This window comes from Varroa destructor, unplaced genomic scaffold, assembly GCF_002443255.2.
Source record: "Varroa destructor unplaced genomic scaffold, Vdes_3.0 BEIS01000003.1, whole genome shotgun sequence".
In the NCBI taxonomy this organism is placed as follows: domain Eukaryota; kingdom Metazoa; phylum Arthropoda; class Arachnida; order Mesostigmata; family Varroidae; genus Varroa; species Varroa destructor.
The window spans coordinates 9,125,774-9,148,892 of NW_019211456.1; the positions used below are offsets into that span (position 1 = coordinate 9,125,774).

Consider the following 23,119-nt stretch of genomic DNA (forward strand, 5'->3'; position numbering starts at 1 on the left):
ATGCAGTAGTGGCAGTAACTAACGCCAAGCGTCAGCGGCAGTTTGAACAGTTCACCGTAAACCTGCAGGAAAAGGTACTGGTATTAACGGCGGCGGTGATGGTGGTGGTCGCTTGGCTCGATAGGCGAAACGTTACTTTTGTGTAGATTGTTGTTGGGCCGGCGAAAAGTCTCCAGGCGACAGGTGAGCAGCGACGTTTGTGAAAACTAAAAAATGGCATTACCATTTTCACTGGTACTATCGGCAGCACTGAGAGTAGTAGTAATACCGGCGATCGCCGAACGCTCAGAATGACTTCATACGTATTTTACATATTATAGATATAAAAGGGTGATGGGTACTGAATGAAGGCTGAACTGGATAGTAGGGTGATGAGGTAATAGATTCAGTGGTCTAGGTATCAAAATATTGATTGACTGGATGGCTCATCGATTGACCGCCCGCCCGCACGTTCATCCATCCATCCGTTCATTCGCTCGTTTATCGGTGTCTCCATCACTGCGTACGTGCAGCACTGGGGCTGTGACCACCTTCACTGAAGCAGATTGCATAAGCGACGACATTGCCAATACTAGCATTACTTCTTCCAGGACAACTCTGGACACCATGGTCCCTACCTAGTCGCTTAGCAGTCAAATAAGCAACAAACATGCTCCTCAAGATTAGCGTTTCCACTAGCACAGTGATGGTAGCCAGAATAGCAGAGGTAACCATGAACGAAGGAATAGATGGTTGCTGTTTTACCTGATTGGTCTATAAGTCTGTCTGTCAGTCGGTCGGTCGGTCGGTCGGTCAGTCAGTTGTTAGCCGACTGGTCCGCAAAATAGTTGGTCCGCGTTTGACAGCAAACGACTACTGTTTCAGGCTCCGAAGCGACTGCAAGACCCGTTACCGAAAACAAAAATGGCTGCAATTGTTGAAATTTCACTGCTCCATCTGGCTCCGTCACTTACCACTGTAAAAGGCGGCGGAAATGAATGTGGACAGCGAGAAGCCCGCTAACACTGCCTTAAACGGCGCTACAGAAGCAGCGATTGAAATTGAAAACGATGCTCTTCGACTCGAAACAGCTTTCCACGGGCTTTGATGGCTTCTGCCGCTGCTGCTGGAGTATTCGATTTAAGCGTGCGGACGAGGTGATACCGTATTGCTGATATTTTATGCGGCGATGACGAAGACGACGACGACGGGACCTAGTTACCTCACTGCAAAGGCTCTAAGAGAAGCGAACGGTGGCAAGCCGCCACATTTCGTTTGATGGCATAAACACGATAGCAGTACAAATAATATGAATTTGTTGCATGAAATGATCGCGTTTCGATTACGTACCAAAAGAGCGAGTGCAGAGTTAACAAAAGAAAATGCAAACGGTGGGGTATGCCAAACAGTACGTTTAGTTTCTGAATAATACGTATTACTTTAATAACTAAAGGTACGAAAAATAGAGGCGAAGTCGAATGGCCTATCGAAAAAAAATGCTGTGCACAAGCTATCCTCTGTTTGGCCGGTCCTCTCTATAATGCCGTTTTGCGACAAGTGATCTCAATATTGTAATGAACCTCTTCGCCAGGATACGGTTGGAACTTTCTCTTGGATGCCAACGAAGCCTATTCAGTAGGCATCATATGATGCCTTTCTGTCGTACTGTACGAAAATCGAATTTAAAATCAAGCCATTCGGCCCAAAACAAGTCAATAGACTGTGTGTATATTGCAAAGTATTCACGATTGCCGCGTGTCGAAGTGCGAAAGTAGAAATAGTTTTGTGAGTGAAATGCGTACTTGCGTAAGTTGTTGCGGAAAATACATTTGAGGTCTGCACAGTCCCTGACTGCGCGGTGTATTTGTGCGTCATCGAATGCTACTGCCAAGGCGGCGCTTCTTCTGGAAAGGTAAAACAGAAACCTCCTTACCACGACAAAATTGATTTGGTAAACAAAAACAATCGTAGTTTTGATATTTTATCTCATTTGCTAGTGTACAACATGGACTAAACTTTTTTCTTTCGTAAATGTATGACGTGAAGATTGTGGAAATTGGAGTAGTCGAATAGCTAGCATTTTCGTGTGCATCTTCTATAGTTGGCCTCATATGTAAACTATGTTTGACACGGAGCCACAATCAGGCATGCTCGCATATACACGACGACTCACAGCTGTAATGGTATCTTCTGTTAAAATTGGAAGACTGCATCCGTGAAATCCTACTGTTGATTACGCCAAGCTCGGTTAAGTGGTGTGAGCATGGTCGAAGCCGCCCAGAAAGCCATGTTAACTGGCTTGTAGAATCAAGGTACAGTTTACAGAATATAGTGGAACAGGATTCTTCCCGAAACGGCATCACTTACAATCATATACGTAATAATGGCGTATGTGTACAATGCTACTAAACATGATTGGAAATGGTCAGTTTGGATTTCGCTTCATATAATCTGCAAGGATTTTTCCGACGTTATCAGGGGACCTGTCTGTGGATAATGTAACGTGAGACATTGTTGCTTATAAGTTAATAAGTGCTTATAAGTTCGACTTTGATCAACACAATGACACATATTTATAATCAAATCAAGGAAATCAGGAGTGGATAATATCTACCGGCCTCAAGTGACACACTGATAAAGACGTGTCCAGCAACATGAGCAAACTTAGACATAAGCCCCTCGCTGAGGGCTAATGATGACAAGATAAAGGGCCCGGGATGTTGGAGTAGCTACGAGTGCTCGACGGCGCTCTGTTCATCGCTGCTGCTTTTTTCGGGGACGAGCTTCGTGTATGCGTGTAGTTTTGCTATGCGCGCCCCTTGTGTCGGAGTGGACGCTATTGGACGCTATTTGGTGTAGTATCCGCTTTTGGATATGTTTAATTTTTACCTGTCTGCTTCTAGACGACTTTTATGTGGGCAGACGTCGAAGAGCGTTGCCGTCTATGGCAGTGACTTGAACAAACGCGACGGTTGGCGTAGCTATTTCCGTGTCAATCGTATCAATTATTGTCATAAATCATGATGACAGCTCTATCCGTTCATGTGAATGTGCATTTTTAGATGTGTATGTGTTTTTGACAGATGTGTGCAAAACGTTTGAGCTCGCATATCTAGCTGTGTGTTGATCGGTTGCCTTCGTACTGCTCACGCTTGGCTGGTCCACACGTATGACTCTTATATCAGATAAATAGATCAGACAACAACACCGTTATTATCACCCGTAGATGGTGTGCGCAATGATCATGATGTTGATGTTGACAGACAACTGAACCGCTGATGTTGTTTTTGTATGTCGTTTCTCTTGCCGTAATGTCGTCGCGGCGGTTATTGATGTTGTTATGGCTTTCCAGCCACGAGAGCGTTAAGATTAAGTAAAGCCTAAGAGAAGCTGTCTGTTTTGCTGGCTGGCGTCGGTCACTTACAGTCACCGCTGCTGAATTGATTGAATGACGCTTGTTCAAGCGGATAAGGGAGGGCTTCAGGGAGGTAACAACCAGCAGGCGACGCAACAACAATTAGTCACTTTGTCAAAGGAACCAAGGTTCGACAAGCTTGAGTTTTAATAATATTGTTGGTTAAGCAATATTTGCCCAATGGCGAGGAAATTAAACCGTTCTTTAAACGTAGAACTGCGAAGATGTCCTGCTTGTGTGCAGGTAAGGCGCAGGCGCAATGTGAGGGAAAATGGAAGACTTCGGTTTCCTCGACGCATTGTTTTCCCTTAGCGAAGACTTGGCATGGGTAATATGCGAGGCTTTGCATCAAATTGAACGCAGAGCAAATCTCGTTGCGTCTTTTCTTCTACGTAGTACAATTGTCACATTCTGACGAACTGTAAACATCGATACGAAAATGGGTACCAGTGACGTGACAAATCTGTGAAGACCATTTCATGACTGCCATTATGAGTCACAGTTCCATCAACGCTATTATATGTAGTATACATATGTCTGGTGTGTTTATTACCAAATGGTCCTATAAATGAAAAAATGTCGATATAATAATGAATAGAAGATAGCCACTGTTCATATGAAATAAAAATCAAATGTTTAGAAAAACAAAAACGTTTAGATGGATAATACTTATACGTTTTTGAAACGAGGTTTAGCGCGGGCCAAACTGCATATACTATACATTTACAACTTTTATTTACCAACTGGCACAGGCTGTCCTACAGCACAGGGCTAGGTTAAATCAAATTAGCCTAGTGGTATCATCTACTCAGCGTCTTCCAAATAGTGCCACAACATAAATGTGGGTTATCAGATTCGCGACAAGAACCACATGTCTTCTGTGCATAGAAGCAGTTGCAATTATGTTGTCCGGTACCTGTAGATAATTATAGCAAGCTTTACAGACGAAACAAATATATTAAAAGAGGAATAACGACCAAAAAAGACAGCATAAATATGTTGTGCAATGACATATATCGTTGGCTTTGTTTTCCGTGTCAGCTTCTCCTTCGCGTGTATATTCGTGTGCAGTTCATCGACTCCTTGTTGGAATCACTGTTCGAAAGCGGAAACCATTATATTAGAAAAAAATACCAACGAGAATCATGAAAAGAGTAGATTAATGCGTAGTAATAGCGGCATGAGCATTAGAATCTATTCTGTGAGTGCGTACCATTATCGGCAATCTGGCTTTGTCAAAACATCATTGAGGGAGATGTTACCGCTACCATTGTCTTTGGCATTGTAACTTCCACCATCGTTCCTGCGGAGGATCTAAACCGTGCACGCGACGCCTTGTCAAAACGAGGCGGAAGACATTTGTCATTTTTTATGTTATTATTATTATAACGGTTTAACGAAAAGTGGTCGACGCGTTTGTATGTCCAGTGAATAGTGCATCAGACCGAACTTTTTGCCCCATATGTAATAAAACGGCTAGTATTTTGTTTTGCCGCTGAGCCCTCCTCTATAATTGTGTGCAAAAGGCTTACTCTAGTATTAGCAATTTTGATTTCCTACTGCGTTTTCAAATGTCTTGTAGCTCGTTAACAATTGTCGTTCTTATGGCGGTCATAGTGGTAGGTATTATGTAGCAAGCGGATTATTTTCCGTCTGTACTTCGGTATACGTGCTTGCTTGCCCACCCGCCCTCCTTTATTCGTTGTAAGGATGATCAGCGTTGAGCAGGTATGGACAACACCAAAGTATGGAGCAACAACATGGCAAGCACCAGAAAGGCACCAGCAGCGCGTGTGGTCTATAATGACAAAGGTTTGTTCCGACAAAAAAATGTCGACTTTAATTTTTGTTGACCTGGTCCGATGTAACGATACTGTTGCTAGTGCTGTTGATAATGGTGGTATTAAGCTCTGGATCCTCTTCGTTTTCATCCATTCCCTTATGTTACAGGTGCTTTTGAACATGACAGCGTTCGGCGTTAACTACGAGATTTTTACAGGATATGAACTCTGACACCGCTTTGGGTTACAGTCGTTTAACTGCGCGGCTGTGTCCCGTTGCTGGGGGTCTATTTGATATTATTATTTGGAATATTCGACTTTACTGCAAGTAGCTATCATTATATAGTCTTAGTTCATATCTGAACCTTCAAATCTTAGCTTTCCAACCCATGCGCGTTATCATTTCCTCGAAGCGTCGTTGAAGTTAAGTATAAAACTCGGATTTTTAGGTGACATTTTGCTATAATCTGCTATAAACTGCGGAAATGTTGGTGCCCGCTGGGTAAGGCAGCGTCTCGGAGGGGCCATTACGCAAATATACAATTTAAAAGAGGAATCGACTACCCCTGTTTTGAAGACTCCTTTGCCATAGCTCATAGCTCTGAATATGTCCCAAAGGATAGCAACTTTGCTATGAATTGGCATTGATGATAACAACCCTGTTGACGGTGGTGTTGATAATAATAATAATACGATGCATTACGCTGCTTTCTATAATAGCAAAAAGCAGAAATAATAATGTGTCAATCGAAACAAATCGAAATTATGTAAGTGTCTTTTTTAGTTTTATTCCACAGGACTTCCTTGGAAAGCTCTTCTGGATTCAGTCACTCTGAGTAATCATCATTCGTTCCGAGTAACAGCGAAACTCTTTATAGTCGAATATCGACAAGCCCGACCACAGTCGATGATACAACCTTTATAAAAATTAGATATATTTTAACGGATTTGCCGTTTCTTTCGTCATTGGATTTTTGCGTATAATATCAATGAAATAATTAACTGCAACACATACGTATATCACAGCTTAATACCAATGGCAAGACGATATGATTAAATTACGCTTCTTCACTATGTCCATTAAAGCATATTCGTTGACATTTTCGTACTTGCACGTAGACCAGATTGTATCTGTGATTACTGTTTCATTTTAAGGAAGTTTACTATTCATGATATTACCGTATAAGCATATAGATAAAGCACGTTATCCACATATCCAGCGAGACGCGTGTAAGTGCGCGAAGAAAGCTGAGAGCATACAGGGTACGCAGTAGCGCTGGTCGGTAGCGCCGCAAGTCATTTGGTGATGTCATTCCTTGGACGTGCGATAAGCGGTGTCAAGACTGTCCGTCAGTAAAAATCGTTGGTAATTGCAGATTTCGAAAAAAAAAGATACAATCCGGATATTAACAACGACCACGTAAGTACTATAGCTGGAATGGCCACGTTCTTCTCACGAAGCCTGTGTCGCTGCGACAGACACCATGAATTCGGGAAATGATATATCCTGACTTTACTGTGACTTCAGACAGGCCTTCTCGTGCTACAGAACCTTCTATTGTATTTGCTTCCTTAACTGTTACGGCCGCCTTATTAATCCTTGTCTAGATTTTTTAAGGTAAATTATGGGAACAGCAGAAGATCTAGTATCAGTTACATAGGGGAAAAGCATTGCATACAGAGTTGAATTGGTAAATTACGGCGCAATCTATTGATTTGCAATTATTATTGCTATTGTAGTATATATGTGGTGTGCGTATAGTTGCGGATATGACGTGTCCGATAAGAAAAATTAGGTAGAAGGAAGAAGACGACAGGGGATCGTTAGATAATGCTTCTACGATGGATTTAGGCCGTTTGACACATAAACGTTCGGCTTCAGCACTTAATGGCTTGCGTCCCGTTGCTGTTCCAATGACAAGAAACGTCGACAGATGTTAACAGTCAAGCTATACTAACAAGGCTCATACACAGTGCTATATGTTTTACAACGCCGAAAGTTATTTCCACATCTACACTATGCCATGCATAGAAGATAGGGTATCACACGTGGTATTGTTGTTGTGTTCCGACACAGATATTATCTGTGCCGTTGGAAATTAGCACGCGTGCAAATCAATCGTACACTATAGTGGTTAATAGCACACAATTGATCGACATCGTGGTAATACAGAACACGTTTCACATGAGCAAGCCCATTTAATGGAAGTTGTCGTCCAGAGACGCCCGTCAAAGCCATGGCGTCTGTAATGTATGTTAGTTTGCTTGCCACTGATGCGGTGGCAATCGACCAAAGCCATCCGTTTTGCCTTATTCAAGTCTTTGAAAAATCGAAGCACATCGATGTAATCGCTATTACTTTGATGCTGATGTGGATGCTTTCTCCCCTTCGTCCACTTCTACTCTTCGCTTTTTTACTTTTCTGGCAAAGAAGCAATTCGAAGCTGAACGTTTGATCCATGTTCATCATTTAGCTTTCAGATGCGTCATAGTATGGCCATTATCCCTTACAAGAAACAGACCACAACAGGCAGACAAAGCGGCAAAGGCCGAGTCTAATCGAGTGCGCCTCTGACTTTCAGCAATCATTACGAACGAGCCGATAGTCGTTTTGGGAAGGAGGGCCCATCTTGCGTAATGCGTTTGCGTGTGACTAACCAAGTTGTTCGAAACGTTCACGTCCGAAACCGCTATGTGCGTTGACATCAATAGCTTTTATGGACAATCGAACGACAGCCAATAGGTGGCCATAGATTTTCTGTTGCACTCGCATGTTCGCGTGCCGGACGTGCATCACCACTAGCTTGTCTGCCGGATCGTCTTACTTTTCTCGTTCCTGTTCCAGCATAAAAAATAGATATCTTTTTCAGCACTGTTGTATCATCACACGAGCATTGAGGATGCGCTTGCCACTACAGGGTTGAATAAGCATTGGTGTACCAGATTATTAATATAAAGTTATAATAATTAACATATATACATATATCTAAAGGAAGTTCCCGGGTTCGACTAATGAAATGACTCTACTTCCATTACCACATCGTATAGACGAGTTAGTTTGTTAAGCTGCAAATTGTACCTTTGTTTGCTGATGTTAGCATTTCGCCTTGACCAAGCCTTGCTAGTCTCAGCGATTAAGTACCAACGACGACGAGATATTGTAATGGACCGGTGACGTTTTAAATAATTGTAGAACCCTGTACTTCGAAGTACGACTGAGACTGAGAAAGAAGACGACATTCAAATTCGTTCAGTGCACGCCAGCTATGTATTTATAAAATGGCCTAAACGCAGAGACTCCATTGGGAGGTGGACAACCTCAGAATACGTGTGCAGAATGTATAGGCCAGCGCAAAGCTCTAGTCATATCGTGTCTTTCGAACATTTTGCCGATGATTGTCTATTATTAATTGTGGAATCCGTTGTAAAAATGCTTTAATTCAATTCGTGATAATAGGACGGCAAATTTCGATGGCTGGCATTGTACCTAGCACTGTACGTATTTTACAGTAAATAAAAATATGTATTTATTTCATCTAACTAACACAATGTATAAATTCACTGGCGATTTACTATTATTAGATTTTTGACAAACGGTTACGTGTTATCTGTCCGCTGATGTTGGTCGGGATACGTTTCATGGTTGCAAGATGCAGCAATGCAGCACTCACTGGGTAACTCTATATAAATAGTGGTAATCATAATGATAACGATAACCATAGAAAGTTGTAATAGGTAGCAAAAATGAAGATGAGTAATGTACTTTCATTTATTGTACTATCTTTTACCGTAAAAATGAGGTCTACGATAACAATAATAATAATGGTCAGGTTGTTTAGGTTGAAGTTGTTGAGATACGTTAGTAGTTGATTTCATTTTATTGTTATCATTTTTCCCTTTATCATCTTCTCGTTTGGCACCGATGGTCACCGGTCGTCGGTCGCTGCTTGTGTCTTCTTTTTTGTCACCGCATCATCACCATTGTCGATGGACATTTTCAGGCCCTCCCTCAGGCCGCTGCTCATCCACCTTTCTGTGTTCTATTCTTTTTTGCTCCGCTAGCGGAACAAAACTGCAGCGATTCAGAGATATAAACCAAAACCATCTTTGTGCATTTGTTGCAGTCATCAGCAATCATCATGCAACAACGTAGCGCCGAGCTCATTTCTGGCCATTCGGGGAGGCTCCGTCTCCGTCGTCGAAATAGCGTTCGCGGCAACCATTTCTACTTTATTGCAACACTGCCGCTACTGCTGTTGGTGCAGGCAAGCAAGCAGGCCACAGTTTTAAACTGGTCGAGTAGCAGGCAGTGAGTGGTCATAACTAGCGGAGGGGGCAAGTGAGAGTGGACCGCGCTGTTGCTAGCGATTGTAATAGTAGTCCTCCGTTTGCGGGACTTACCAAGTCTGTAACGGTAGTGATAAGCATAGAAATAGTATATAGCGGCCGGCAAATCTTAGTCGACCAATCGCTGATGATCTTCTTTTCTTTTTTATTTTGAATAAATCTAATCTAGTAGCTATGTTTGCCAGCTTAGCCGAGTCCGATGGCTGCACCGCGGCGTCAAAATAATTTATAGGGACAAAACTACCGTGGGACAATAAAAACAAGACGAGAACATATAAACCTTCCACTAGCCAAGGTTCGGATGTTAGAAGACGACTTAGAAGACATGGAGTAATCATGTAAGGGAGGCCAGAAGACAGATGGCAATAAAATAGACAAACAACCTGTGGAGTGGGATAGGAAATGGCCGTGATAGCGAAGTGCATACTTCGTGGAGTGGAACAGGAAGACAACTAAAAACAATGTGCTTCAGCAAACCAGGCCAACAGAAGGCTTGCAACTAGATATAATAACATTTTTGCGCTTATGTACAGGTGTATGCCAGAACGTTTTCGAATATGGCGATGACTCGTATGGGAGAAATGCCTTGTTTGTCGTTGAAAGATTAATAGAAATTACATTTCGATGAACAGAGCTTTACTGGTATACGATCGACACTGTGAAAAAAGTCTGCGTTTTTTACAACAAACCGTGTGAAAAAATATCCGCTCACTCCGTTGTTATCATTATCGTAATATATTAGTCCATCCAGCGCAAAGGGTGCTTTGTAGCTTTATAATTTGTTTCTCAGTTGCTGGTGCTTTTTTGACGGCCTTAACAGTCTTCGGACAATGAAGATAATCTTCGTTAAACGGATGGCTTAAACGACGGCAGCTCACGCTCACAGGCACTCAAGTGCACTTCAGTAACAGTTCATGTCTACAAAAGATTTAGATTTGCTTAATGAGACCACTAGCACTATTCTTGATTGGCTCCATCTAGTGAGAGGATCGTATTATTTAATAGGGCCTAATCAAGTTTCTATTTGTCTAACTGCTATTGTATTCTTGAGCTGGTCGCATATGGAACGCTTTTAATAATTTTTTCATTTGTATTACTTTGGTCAAAATGGCCATGTCTTCTTCTCATAGTTCTGAATTGATATTCATCGGTCACTCGGTTTCACATAGTAGCCTTTTTGTTCTACATGAAGCCGCTATCGACAGGCAGTTAAGCTAATAAGAACGTATTATATAATACAAGCCAGATATGAAATAATAGGATCCAAGAAGCACGTACTGGCATACAAATAAATGTACGATCCTCTTGTTATTCAAGGGAATGATACATTTGTATGCCTGAGATGATATTCGTAACAAGACGGTTGTTTCCTTATATCATGGGTATATATATATATATATATATATATACATATATAGTGACTCCAATGAGTCTCATTATTTTAGTGTGTACTAATGTCTTGAAACGGGTTACTTGCCTATCGCTATGATAAGTGTATCATGCTATATAAGTGGTGTCGCAATAGATACAGAAATTGAGTTCCTCCCGCTATCGTTTTTGCGTTTGTTTGTCTTTGTTTTAAGGTATTGTTAGTAACTTGGTTAACACAGGGTATGCTATCTTAAGCACAAGATACGCTTTGCAACAAAAGCTCTTCAAATGAACTGCTTTCTATTTTCTTACCACGTCTACCAGCCCTGAGCATATTGGCAGTGCTTCTTAAGTTACCCGGTAGAGGGCAGTGTCCGTTTTAACGGTTCCCATCACCGGCAAGCAACGAACCGGTTGACTGACCGACGGACGCTTAGTGGTAGATCAACAGACATTTATGAGCGGCCCGTGGTTATCCCCGGCGATCCTTTACAGTTGCTGGTGCAGTTACTTCTCATATTTGCTGATAACTAAAATGAAAGAACCAGGGGCGAACGGAATGCGTAGCATGAATGGAGATTACGAAAAACGTTGGCCACGGGATTGTTGGTTCCAGATTGAGCTTTGCGTTAAGTTGATTCTTAGCCGGATGATTCTGATATATTCTAGTTTCTGTCGTCGTTTCTGACGATATGTTTTGTGATGGACCTTAACGATGGATTTACGCTTGCGCTATTGGGGCGTCTTCCTTCGTTGCTTGAGCAGCTACACGTGCAGTGAAAGTTTAACGAACCCAATAGCATTCGCGCGGATCTATTTCGGAGAGGTACAGCAGTCAACCACAGCTGCAGTATCTACAGCATGAGTTGAACTTTGATACGAGGGCAACGACAACTGACAATCATCGCTCTGACGGAGTCGGCGGCGTGTCATTCAAGATCACACATAAATTTGTTCCATCACCGTCATTATTTTCGTATTCATCGCCTCATGACGATATTAGGTTTCCATTGTGTCGTTTGCTAGCACGTAGATGACGAGTGTATGAGAGTTTACGTCGTTCCATGGCGCTATGCTCCTGTCATTTCATTCGATAACTGTTACTGACTAATCAAATTAGTGCCACACTCGTTTCGTTCGCCGATGGCGTTATCTACAAATGATCCCTTCCAGCATTTAACGTACTATCATAAGCCATCTTTAAAACCGAAGCAACTGAATTCCGTGGACAGTTTTCGGCTGCTGTCGTTGGCTAGACAGTGGTAAAAGTATAGGCAAATACAGTCACAAATAAAGGAAATAATACGACTGAGGATAACTGTAACGTCAGAGAAAGGATATCAAAAGTGGAATTGTCCCGTGTACCTAATGCGGTTTGCTGCGTTCGTGTTCCTCTTTGTATTCGTCTCGGTTGCAATCAGTGAACGAGTGGCTGGGGTCGAAGTGAATGATCGATTGTAAGTATATGTGCATTATCTGTGCGTCTTCGTGACCGCCATAATTGTGCTTTTTTGGATATTAATTTATATGCGCGTCCATATCTGTTCCTAAAGCAGCAGCAGCGGAACAGCTACGGCGAGCGATTATTGGCAAGAAGCGATACACCTAATTCGCGGACAAACGCCCCTCCGCGTCCGTTAGCGTGCCAGGCCGGAAAGAAGTCCATGGCGGTGACTGCTGCCTCCTTTGTCGTTGCGATCGTTCCAGTCACGCGTTATAGCAGCAACGACAATAATGAAAACAGAAGAAACAATCATTTTCTGCCTAAGTCAACGCAGCTTTCTATCGACGTGATAATCACCAGTGGCATGCTTAGAGATGTTACTGGTTGAGTACCGGACCGCAAACTATAGGCGTATTCAATTCCTGTTGCAGGTTTACTTGCATAACGTTTGTCATCAGATTATTTCAGCTGAATTAGAGGCTACCACGACTGTAAATAGGAACACAATTATACATATGTATATAAATATATTGTAATGTTTTTATTTTGGCTAACAAAGTACGCTCCAAACAGGTTCGTGTAGTTGGTGCACAGTATAAGCATTTTTTACCGTTGTTTAATGTCTAGTTACTATTGTAAAGCTAGTGGCTTATTTAAGATGTAGAGTAAGAGATAGAGTAGATCTAGTAGATTTGTATATTGGCGTAACAAGTGTGACCGCAGGTACGAAAGGTTCTTGCCAGGAAGCTGTACTGCTATGTGCTTAAAGTAGACAGACAAAAATAGTCAGAGCAATCTCGCTTCAGATGACTCCTCGCAGCCAAAAACTAGTAGAAGTGGTTGAACATGGATTCAGTTCAAGCAAAGACACCACGTCTATACAAATGCTCACGATAACCGAACATGGTTTCGGCTGTCTAACAACTACTATAAAGGCAGTGTAGCCTTCCGCTAAGTTAGTCGGAAGAGATGGATCTTAAACTTGGGCTTACACGTTGTTTGCTCATGGCCCCAGACACCTCCGTATCTGCACCTGTGAAAACAAACAATGTTAGCAATACATACGAAAGTCGTGCTGATGAGACCAACCGTAAGTATCAGCCAACGCTTTTGTGACGTATTTGGCATCGTGAGGTAAATTAGCCATCGTGTGTATATTACTTACCGCAAACACGTGGACATAGGATTGCATGACACAATCTGATATCGTTCACATATTCCTATAGATATTCGGACAGCTTGTTCCTCAACCGAAGAATCTGATAAAGCAGTCAGCTCAGTAAGTCACCTGATGCCGGTCACTGTGACATAGTGTCACTGATTTTACTGAAAATATTATCGTTGCTGGATACTGAAAAGATTGTATTTAGAGCGACATCCGAGGAACGATAATTTTTGCCAATACCTAGTTGGCCAAGGCACGGGGATATCTGTTATTGTAGACGTTATATTAAAAGTTCAATATACTAGTTACTATTGTTGTTACTATGAGTTCCACATGTGGATTGTCCGTGTTTAGACATGGTAAATATTTGCGGGGCCGTTAACTACGATATTGTCTTGATTTATTAGCGAAAAAAGACACGTGAGGGTATATTGAATATTGCGCACGCCGCTTTTCAAATGTACTGACGCTGACCTGGCCTGTTACCTACATATAATTTCGAACATCACAAGTGGCCCAAACATTCCGTATTCCGTCTGGACGTTGAGAGTTATCGACAAATCATGGCCAACGTGCGCGTGTATAGTTGACGGTTGAGCGTGCGTTGTCCGGGCGACGGCTACGTTACAGGGTGGGGGAGTCGATGTGGGAACACTGGGTGGAGAACACAGAGAACGAATCCGCAGCGAACTGCCAACGAGCGGGGCCAATGAACTCGTTAAGGGAGGAGAGAACAGCTATGGGAGGCGCAAAGGACGGTGGCAGGGGTCTCAGGGGGTGGGGTGGGGAAACTTTCGGGGTCTCCAGTGTCGAATGAATGTTCGAAATGCTACGGACAATGATGATGCCAATACGGTTGTACTAACCCCATTGGAGGTAAATATATAGAGAAGACATAACACAGTTGATCTAGGCTTTGCTAAACCTGAAGTAAACTTCAATAAATAATAAATCTATATTCGATCCTTCCACTAATGTGTATCAAGTTTAGAAAAAAAAAGCTTATGATTATTGTGCGCTGCAACGGTTTGTGCTTTGCTAAGTTCATTGCATGTGTCGTTATTAATATCATCATACACAATACAGAAACGAATTTGCTTTGAGCGGAATGATGGAAGTAGCTCCTGTTCCTCACATTTTGTGTCGTCTTTTCCTATATGAACTTACTAATTTCGTATAATAATGTTCAGTATAATATTGTCGTCGAACTAGTAGGTGTCGTTAACTTCGATTGTGGTTGTTTGGCTGTCTAGACATAACCACCACATGTATGACGTAAATTGACCTTTGTAGACTGACACCGCTTTGTTTGCAGGGGTGGGATATCGCTGGGGTGGGTTACCGTCGAGTTGGGATGGGTCAAGTCTTGGCGTGAAAAGGGGGCTGTTCGGGTCGAGGAAAGCTTTGTGGGGCTAAACCATACCGGAAATAAGCTAGAATGAACGTAAGGAAGCTAATGTTAGAGATAGAATGCAGAACAAGGCGCGGTTGTTCTCTGGACACCCGGATACGTTTGCTAATCTAGGACATTTGTAGCCCTCTCAAGGAAGCCAAAGCTCAGTTTTGGTTAATTACAATAGACAAAAAAACGACACGGTGTTATTGATAATCAAAGGAATTAGCTCGAAATGACGTAACGGCAAAAGGCGGCTTAGGATATATATATAGGTAGGGAATTAGTAAACAGTTGTTAGTAAATTAAGCTTTGTGCTAACGTGTGATAATCATTATTGAAATGTTACGAAGGAACAGAGATTTAATTAAATTGCTAAAATAATATTCAAATCTAGAATAGATAAACATGTAAAATAACAGACATGTGTACCCTATTAAATTGCTTTTGTTTTTTGAAAATTATTTATATGTAATTAGACGAGTACTATTATTGACGTAGTAACGAAGTTGAACTTACCCAGCGAACTAGCAATTTATTACCAAATCATAGCAAATAACATATGGTTTGCAGTGAATCTCGCCTTCTCAAGGTTAATAGCATACAGAACCGCGGGCCTTGCCCCGCGTTCCTGCTATTGTTGTATTATCTTAGTTGCTGATAAATATATACACCATCAACAGTTATCCCATTGCAAATGCCCTAGTTGACGTGTTACTTGTCTGTAACTGTTTTATCAGCTTTTTCTAATATACTTCTTAGGAAGCTCAGCTAACTATGGATTTGCCTTTCTTGCGATATGTTGGCTTTTGGTAGATTTTTAAAATGTAATTACGGGTTTTTCATTGTTCTGGATCATGTTTTAAGAACACTCGTGAACCGAGTCGGTCTTCGGTCGACAAATGTTGCTATTTATGTAGTCTGGTAACCTATTAATCCTGATCCTGGGACGTCGCCGAGGCCTATGAATCTTAATTTTTTTTAAAAAAATTATTACACAGTTTTTTTTTACCTTTGTCTCTGTAATAAATAGTTACATATTTTACTAAATAAAGATATAATAAATATTTAATGATGATTATATATCTGACATTACTGAAGCTCAAGGATCTTCTATATTCCATTAATTTCTTTCTATGATAAATATTTACATCTGTTTCGAATTTTCCTTTCTTAAAGTTCATTCGAAGTCAACTCTACATTAGCCGGCTTCAGCTCTCTGATTTATTAGAAACTAATTTAAATAATCGCTTGAAACGGATTCTCGCCTTGTTACATAGGCAAACCAGCACGATTGATAACATTTTCGTGATTTTTACCTTAAAATATCCATTTCAGGTGTTCGTATATGAAACCAGGTAATTAATTCACCTCATCGAAATCTGTTGATTAGCATAAAAAATACCCTCCCATTACGTAGAATACCATGTGAAGTTTTCACCTTCTCAACGGCACTCTCGTCCCAAAAACTGAGGTTTGGGTATACACAAATGTATTGTATTTTGATTTAGCCCATCGAATAGGACGAAGATAAATAAAAAATATCTCCCTTTCATAGACTTCCGTGTAAAACATTTTCATTCCGGAGTCACGTAAGCGAAAAGGTTACAGTTTTTTACCGTTTTCATACCGGAATATCCATTTACCTATCGAAAAATGTGCTGGATTTACTCATCGAGATCTGTCGGCTGTTGTAACGAATCTGCGGCAACAAAGTAGACTTTACGCGAAAAAAATGATTGCAGTTGTTTAGTATTCCTTGAGAATCCTCTTAAAAAGTATTTAAACAAATGATCCGACAAAAATGTTCGATAGATCAGCCACTACAACCTTCCAATCGCTCAAACAAGCATTGAAAATTAGACTGAGACACATATTTATTTTTCTGTCACGCCGGCAAGACGGCGTTGCCAGTTGGTTTTTGGCGTAGAAGTAACAATTTTTTTGTACAGGCATTTTGATTCGGTTTAGCAAGAGCCTGCGCTAGGTGTTAAGAAGGGCCCCTTTTACAGTGAGCAGGATGTCGAGCTTTCGGCCCTCGAAGAAAATCTTAAGTGTTAGAACTTAAATTTGAATATAGGAAATGTATTGCATTTTTGATTCAGCTCGAGGGGAGTTTTTTTGTTGGAACCAAAAATGACCCCATTCCTACATAGACCTCCATGTAAACATTCAGGTACTATTTTGTCAGTAGAATTTTCTTTTAGCAAAAACCCTACTGAAAGATAGCCCGATTAAATTTTATATTAGGTGTATATAAGAGAGTCGTGCAAAAAAAAAAACACAAAAAAAATACCGATTCGTTTATGTGAATGTTATGATAGGATGAAGAAACAAACTGCCAAAAAAATGAGTTTTAGTAGTATATAGCTTATGCTGCTGTTTTGTTGGTATTTTGTCGGTTATCAGGTTATCCTATGGGTGCTGCTTTAATTTTTTTTTATTGATTTTAGTTTTTGGGTACTGTTGTCTTTTGTCGTGAGGGAACGTTGGAGCAAAAAATCTCCGAAGACCTTTTAACGATTTTAAGCGTTTACGAATGATGATGTGAGGCCGGTAATTGTCTTCCGTGCGTGAGAATGGAATCCGCGCAGCCTCACAGTGGCGATATCCGAAAAAGAATGGATGTGGTGGAGGCCGGTAAGGAGGAGGGGGAGGAGAAGGATAACTCGATAGTTGATTATAACCGGTTTCCGGGGTGCGTTCTCTCTGTCCGCGAGTTTGCTGATGTGACGCTACAACGTCAACTGGTTCACCCCAGTGCCGTTGCGAACCTCTTGCCCCATTACTTCGCTATATTTCCATTGTAATAGAAATAGGACGGTTATCGAAGACGCACTTATGAAAAGTGGTCTGTTTAATGACCATCCGACACACAGACTTCTCAAAAATACAGTACCTATCATACGATTGTGTCAAGTGGGCCAACTAGGCAAGGATCTTGTAGAGGTTCTTTGGAAATCGACTTTACGGAAATATCAATTCCTCCAGAATTACGCGGCGCAAATGGGTATGGTTGAATGGGCATGAATTATAGGTATAGTTACAGTAAGAATTTTTGAAAAAAAAAAGCAATTAATTCTCGAGAGCTGGTAGCAACGTAACTATGCATTTTGGTTGCTTTAGTAATCGCTTTGCAAACGAATCTTCGCAAGTTTAGTAAACAATTATAATAAATATCATAAAGTGTTGTATATTATTATCTTCTCTATAGCCTTCCTTTATACACGGATAAAGCGAAATGATAGAAAGCAGATTATGACGTACTGAGGATATTCTTTGATTTGGCCCTTGCGAGCGGAATACAGATGTTCGCGTTCCATATGTATTGTCGAAAATGAACAAAGGTATAGGGGTGAACAGCACGTATCTAAGTGTCGAACGCGTACAACATCCATTATATGAACGGGTCGCCGTGAACTAATTTCGACGTTTTGTACAAGTCTGTCATTGTCTGATATTATATTAAGTTAGACTGTGACGAAGGAAAGATCTGACGAATAAGTTGAAGAAGCATAACAACAAAGTGAGCAAGATGGAAACGGCAGCAGATGGTTGTTGTCCTAACATTGGCTGAAATGGGCCCGTCGATATGACCATCTGCTGTACTCTCGCTATGTAGACGACCAGCAAGAGCAGTAATTGCACAGATAGACCGAGCGTGCTGTCATTTTGTTCGACCCCCTTGATCTTCTCTTGAGAGTAAGTACGACGGACAAACAGATCAAATGCTATTCTACAAACATAGGAACGTGTAGGCACAATGTACGTACTAAAGTACATGAACTCACTGTCCGGGTGTCAATGTATTCGATATATTTAGGCGTAATCAAGTCAACACCCCGATATCTAACCAGAACAGGGACACATAAAATAAGCACTGTAGGCACGCGTTTGTAAAACCGTCTGCATATCCCATACGAATGACTGTTGAATTTCTATTTGCACAATGATACCGCATATACCATGCGACTGATTAGTCCTAACTCAGATCAATGATTCGTATCGTACAATAGACAAAGGGGTTCGAGCATTCTGTTTTTTAAACAATCCTGATCTGGGGGGCAAATCAGTTTAATGGCGTCCCAATTTACGCAATTGTTTTTCCCAACCTTCAAGCATTTGTTGGGATATGTGCCAATCAAAATCTAGTGTTGCGGACATCTTATGTCACACAAGGGGGGCTTTTATCGGAATTACGACGGCGTCCAGTAACTACCCGACTAAGTTTTTTTCTGATCAATGCGAACATTATCGATGTCGACGCGCTTTTCTTAATTTTTTTTTCTCAGTATAATCATTGTACTCAATTCTAAAATAACGTCCAGCAGTTGCTTCGTGTGCGAAAATTGATCGGTTGATGAAAACCAGCAAATAGGAGCAACCGTGAAATCAATGAAATAGGTTACCACGAAATCCCACCTGACCGCAGAGATGACGTAGCTTTGCGGGAAATGGCTAAAGCCATGATATGCAAGGTTAAACGCCCCACGCTTTCATACTATACTACTGTTAAATTGCGGGTGGATGCGAACAGGTGATATTACTTTATATGCAAAATGCACGTATTTGGAATCTGCTTGCGCCGCTTATTGCGACACTGGAATTCGACTTTTATCCGGAGGAGTTAATCGCTTTAAAGATTTAGCTGGGACGAAAATATCTATTCTAACATAACCAATACAGGTACGGCGACACTTCCCGTGTCTGAAGGAAGAATAACAGGGGGCGGCGGGAGAAAGAGGGGGAAAGCATAAGGGTTTAAACCTGCAAGAGACAGAGATGCTGGTCGTGTGTGCTGTATATTCAGTGTTGTTTTTATGCGGCCGTTCTTTTAATATCAACTGCTGCAACAACAAGATCGGAGCCGATCAGGCGTTTGCGTGGGATCCTGTAAGGGTCGATTGTTGTCGGCCAATTTAGCTGCCAAGACTGCAACCGCTGTTATAGCCGGAAATTACTCGAACTGTTCGCTCGTCGCTGCTGCTGCCTCTGTTACTTCAGTTGCTCCAGAAGCGTGCACCAGATTTCAGTCAGCGGTGCTGATGCCGTCCTAGCCATCAATGGTCAACGCCAGTGCAGGATAGTGGAATCAGCACTTACCACCGAGTAGTAAGTGGGTAAGCGTTATTGTTATCAATACTAGTAAATCATGCATTAACCACACAGTATTACCACACAAAAACACAGCATTGCTCCATGTTCATTGCCGCGACGCTTAGGTAGTGCAAAGTAGTAGCCTAGATAGTTTAGAGCCTACTGCCGCAAAAGTACGATAAGGGAATGAAGATGAAGAACTTCGAACGTTGTTGCCGTCGTCCAACGTCGAAACTGCTTAATAAATTTATTATTATTTAGCCCTGATAAGCCCTTGATCACATATTTTGGTAGACTCAAATAAATGTAGGTGTCTTCTATGTTTGACTCCGTTTGTGGTCTGCTAATTCCAAAAATGAACAACAAAATGCGTTTATGTATCGTCTTTCATTAAATGTTTGTGCTATCTTAAATATTGCCGCTAACCCTAAAGGGAAGTGGTCGCGCTCCCATCTGGCAGATTTACTCTGTCAATTATAATTATTATATTATATTATTATAGAAAAGGATACGAGATTAATTATAGACCTTGATCTACCACTATAAACTATGTGGATTCGCAGCTGTGGCTATCTTTTGAGAAGTCAACAAATTCAAATGAAGTACATAACATTTTTTTAGTACTATAAACTTACACTACTAATTAACAAGACAAAAGTTAATATCTGTACTTGTGCGTTAACTGCAGTCAGCCTAAGCTGAAGAAGCATGTCTTCGTAAGCTTTATTTTCATCTGATAATAATTGTCTTCGTATATAGTACTCTTATTCCGTAGTGTATCTGTTACAAAAACTGTTTGTTTGATATATAATGGCCAGTGTAACGAACGTCGATGGGCACATGGTGCGTGTCCCAGTGTGCAACGTCCCAGACGCAAACGCAGTAGCCGTTTCGCATTTGGGACGTTGCTTCTCATGACGAAGAGGTCGACGATGAAAATGAACAGAAGTACGCTACTTTAACGACGGTAACAGCAGATAAACGACGACTTCTATAATAAACAATTTAAAAATATAACTTTCTTTCTGGCGCTGTTCCGCCTTAGCGTTTGGTGGCTTAGTTCAGTTTTCACGCGGAGATTCGTTCTTCTGTGACCATGGCGTTGCCGTATTAGCGTCCCTTCTACATACAACAGCCATCACACGGATGCGGCAAGGCAAAAAGTCAACTCTTCGTATATGCTCTGTGTCACTTTACGCGCTGTCCGTTTACGTATAGCTGCGGATGTTTTTCAGTGACACGCCATACCTTAAGAAAGGGGCCAATCAGTGAAATGGTTGTGTTTATAATATCTGCATAGTGATGTCATTGAAAAACACTAGTTAAATTAAGGGTATCATCCCATTAATTGGCCAAGTACGTAAACTGCCGAATTATCACGTTGTGCTTTGTTTTAATGTCGTGAAGTATAGGACTGAAGACGTCAAAGAAGCGTACATGAACTGGTCAGGACTCATTTTGTCACGTTCGGACCAATACGGCAAAGAAGATAAAGCATTAGTGAGAGTGCCAATAATTGTTCACGTATGGGGAATAAAGAATGTACTCAGCAGAGAGAAGGCATTGGCAGAAGTCGCCAAGCAGGAAAACAGTAGATGCTGTCATCCAAAGCACTGCCATTGACTTCAAATTGTAACATATAGCAACCACGAAATAGATTTACGTCAAATATCAGTTGTACAGGGACTGGGTAATGTTCTTGTCAATATATGTTGATTCGCTGGTACACACTAGTACGTAACGTATAACCTCGCTTTAACTCCTCAAAGACCGAATACGTTTACATATATATATATATATATATATATATATATCAAATCCTTCTTGTTACTTTATTTTAGTGCTGTTATTTTTATTGTTACCCGTGTGGATGTGGCCCAAACAAGTGTGTGAAATTGACGCGGACTGTCCTCGAAAATCAAAATTAACTTTATTATTATAGTAATAATAACGCGGACAAAAGAAGAACAGTACTTTCACTCCTATTTTTTTTTTTTTTTTTCGATTTGGTGGATCGATTTATCGCTGTCGTCTACCTGTTGCTGCTTAAGGGACATTTCGTCCATTTTGAATTGCTTTTGCGTCAGCGTCAAGGAAAAAAGGAGTTTGATGCTAACAGCAAACTTTAACTTTCTAGCTCTTTCTACTGTCATCGAAAACGATTGTAAGTTAACAGTCCTATACGGACATAACAAGTCAACACTGAAATTTTTTCGTGTTTTTGTAATCTACCATGTTTATGTACGTAAATTCAGCCCACGATTAGTGTGTAAATTAATATATAGCAATTTTACTACTACTACTACTACTACTACTGTTGTTGTTACCACTAGAATTATTACGCTACAAAGCTATTCTTCGATTGGGTTGGCTAAGTAAGTGATCCGTTCGTTGTCCATCTGTGCGCTTATGATTCCCATCCTGTGAGCATTTCATAGGGAAATCGTTCACTTTTGTTAATCATTAGTTTTTGGCTTTTGGAGCTATGGGAAAGCGATAAGTGGGTTTGTTCAGTGGTTGATTCGTTTTACGTTTTCGTAGTTCTCTCGAACGTTGTTGGCGAGACACGAGCGAAAACTCAGCTATGATTAATTAAGGATATTGTCACACACTGTAGCTATTATATGGTCGAATCAATTTTATCAGTTGGTACATTGTCGATTCATATAACCCTTAGTATGGTTTTACATAGAACAACTATGGACCTACTTCGTGTATGGGACATCATGAAGATGGGCATCTGTAAAGTTTAGTCCGTCTAGAAATAAGACATCACCGATCTTCTTATTACATATTTCATAGTACTACCATAGTACTTTCATAGTACAATAACTTCCAAGTCGTACTCACGTTTTAGTAAATTCATAGATGTTTGTCTTGCTAGTGTATACCATTATTTGGCAGCTAGATAGCACAGAAGATGACTAACGTTGCAAGTCATAGGCCGAATCAATAGCGACACGATGGCTTTACGCGTAACGTTGACAACAGCACGAAGTGAGGCTTACAACGATAACTGTTGCCGTTAGATCGTCACATAATCACCGAATTAGTAACAGCACTGGTAGTACGAGCAGTGGGCTCGATCTATCAAACTGTGCATGTTCTTGAACTCTTTTTTGAGTAG

The 23,119-nt window shown here is 41.1% G+C and overlaps 1 protein-coding gene and 1 long non-coding RNA gene across 2 annotated transcripts in view; both read left to right on the top strand.

Moving 5' to 3' along the window:
- kat80 (katanin p80) overlaps positions 1-23,119 on the top strand; it is an 84,787-nt gene that overhangs the window by 14,024 nt on the left and 47,644 nt on the right.
- On the top strand, positions 1,898-12,865 carry LOC147756492 (uncharacterized). Its single transcript, XR_015325306.1, has 4 exons — positions 1,898-5,206; positions 7,758-8,849; positions 9,300-12,350; positions 12,450-12,865. It is a non-coding gene; the product is annotated as an uncharacterized LOC147756492 (long non-coding RNA).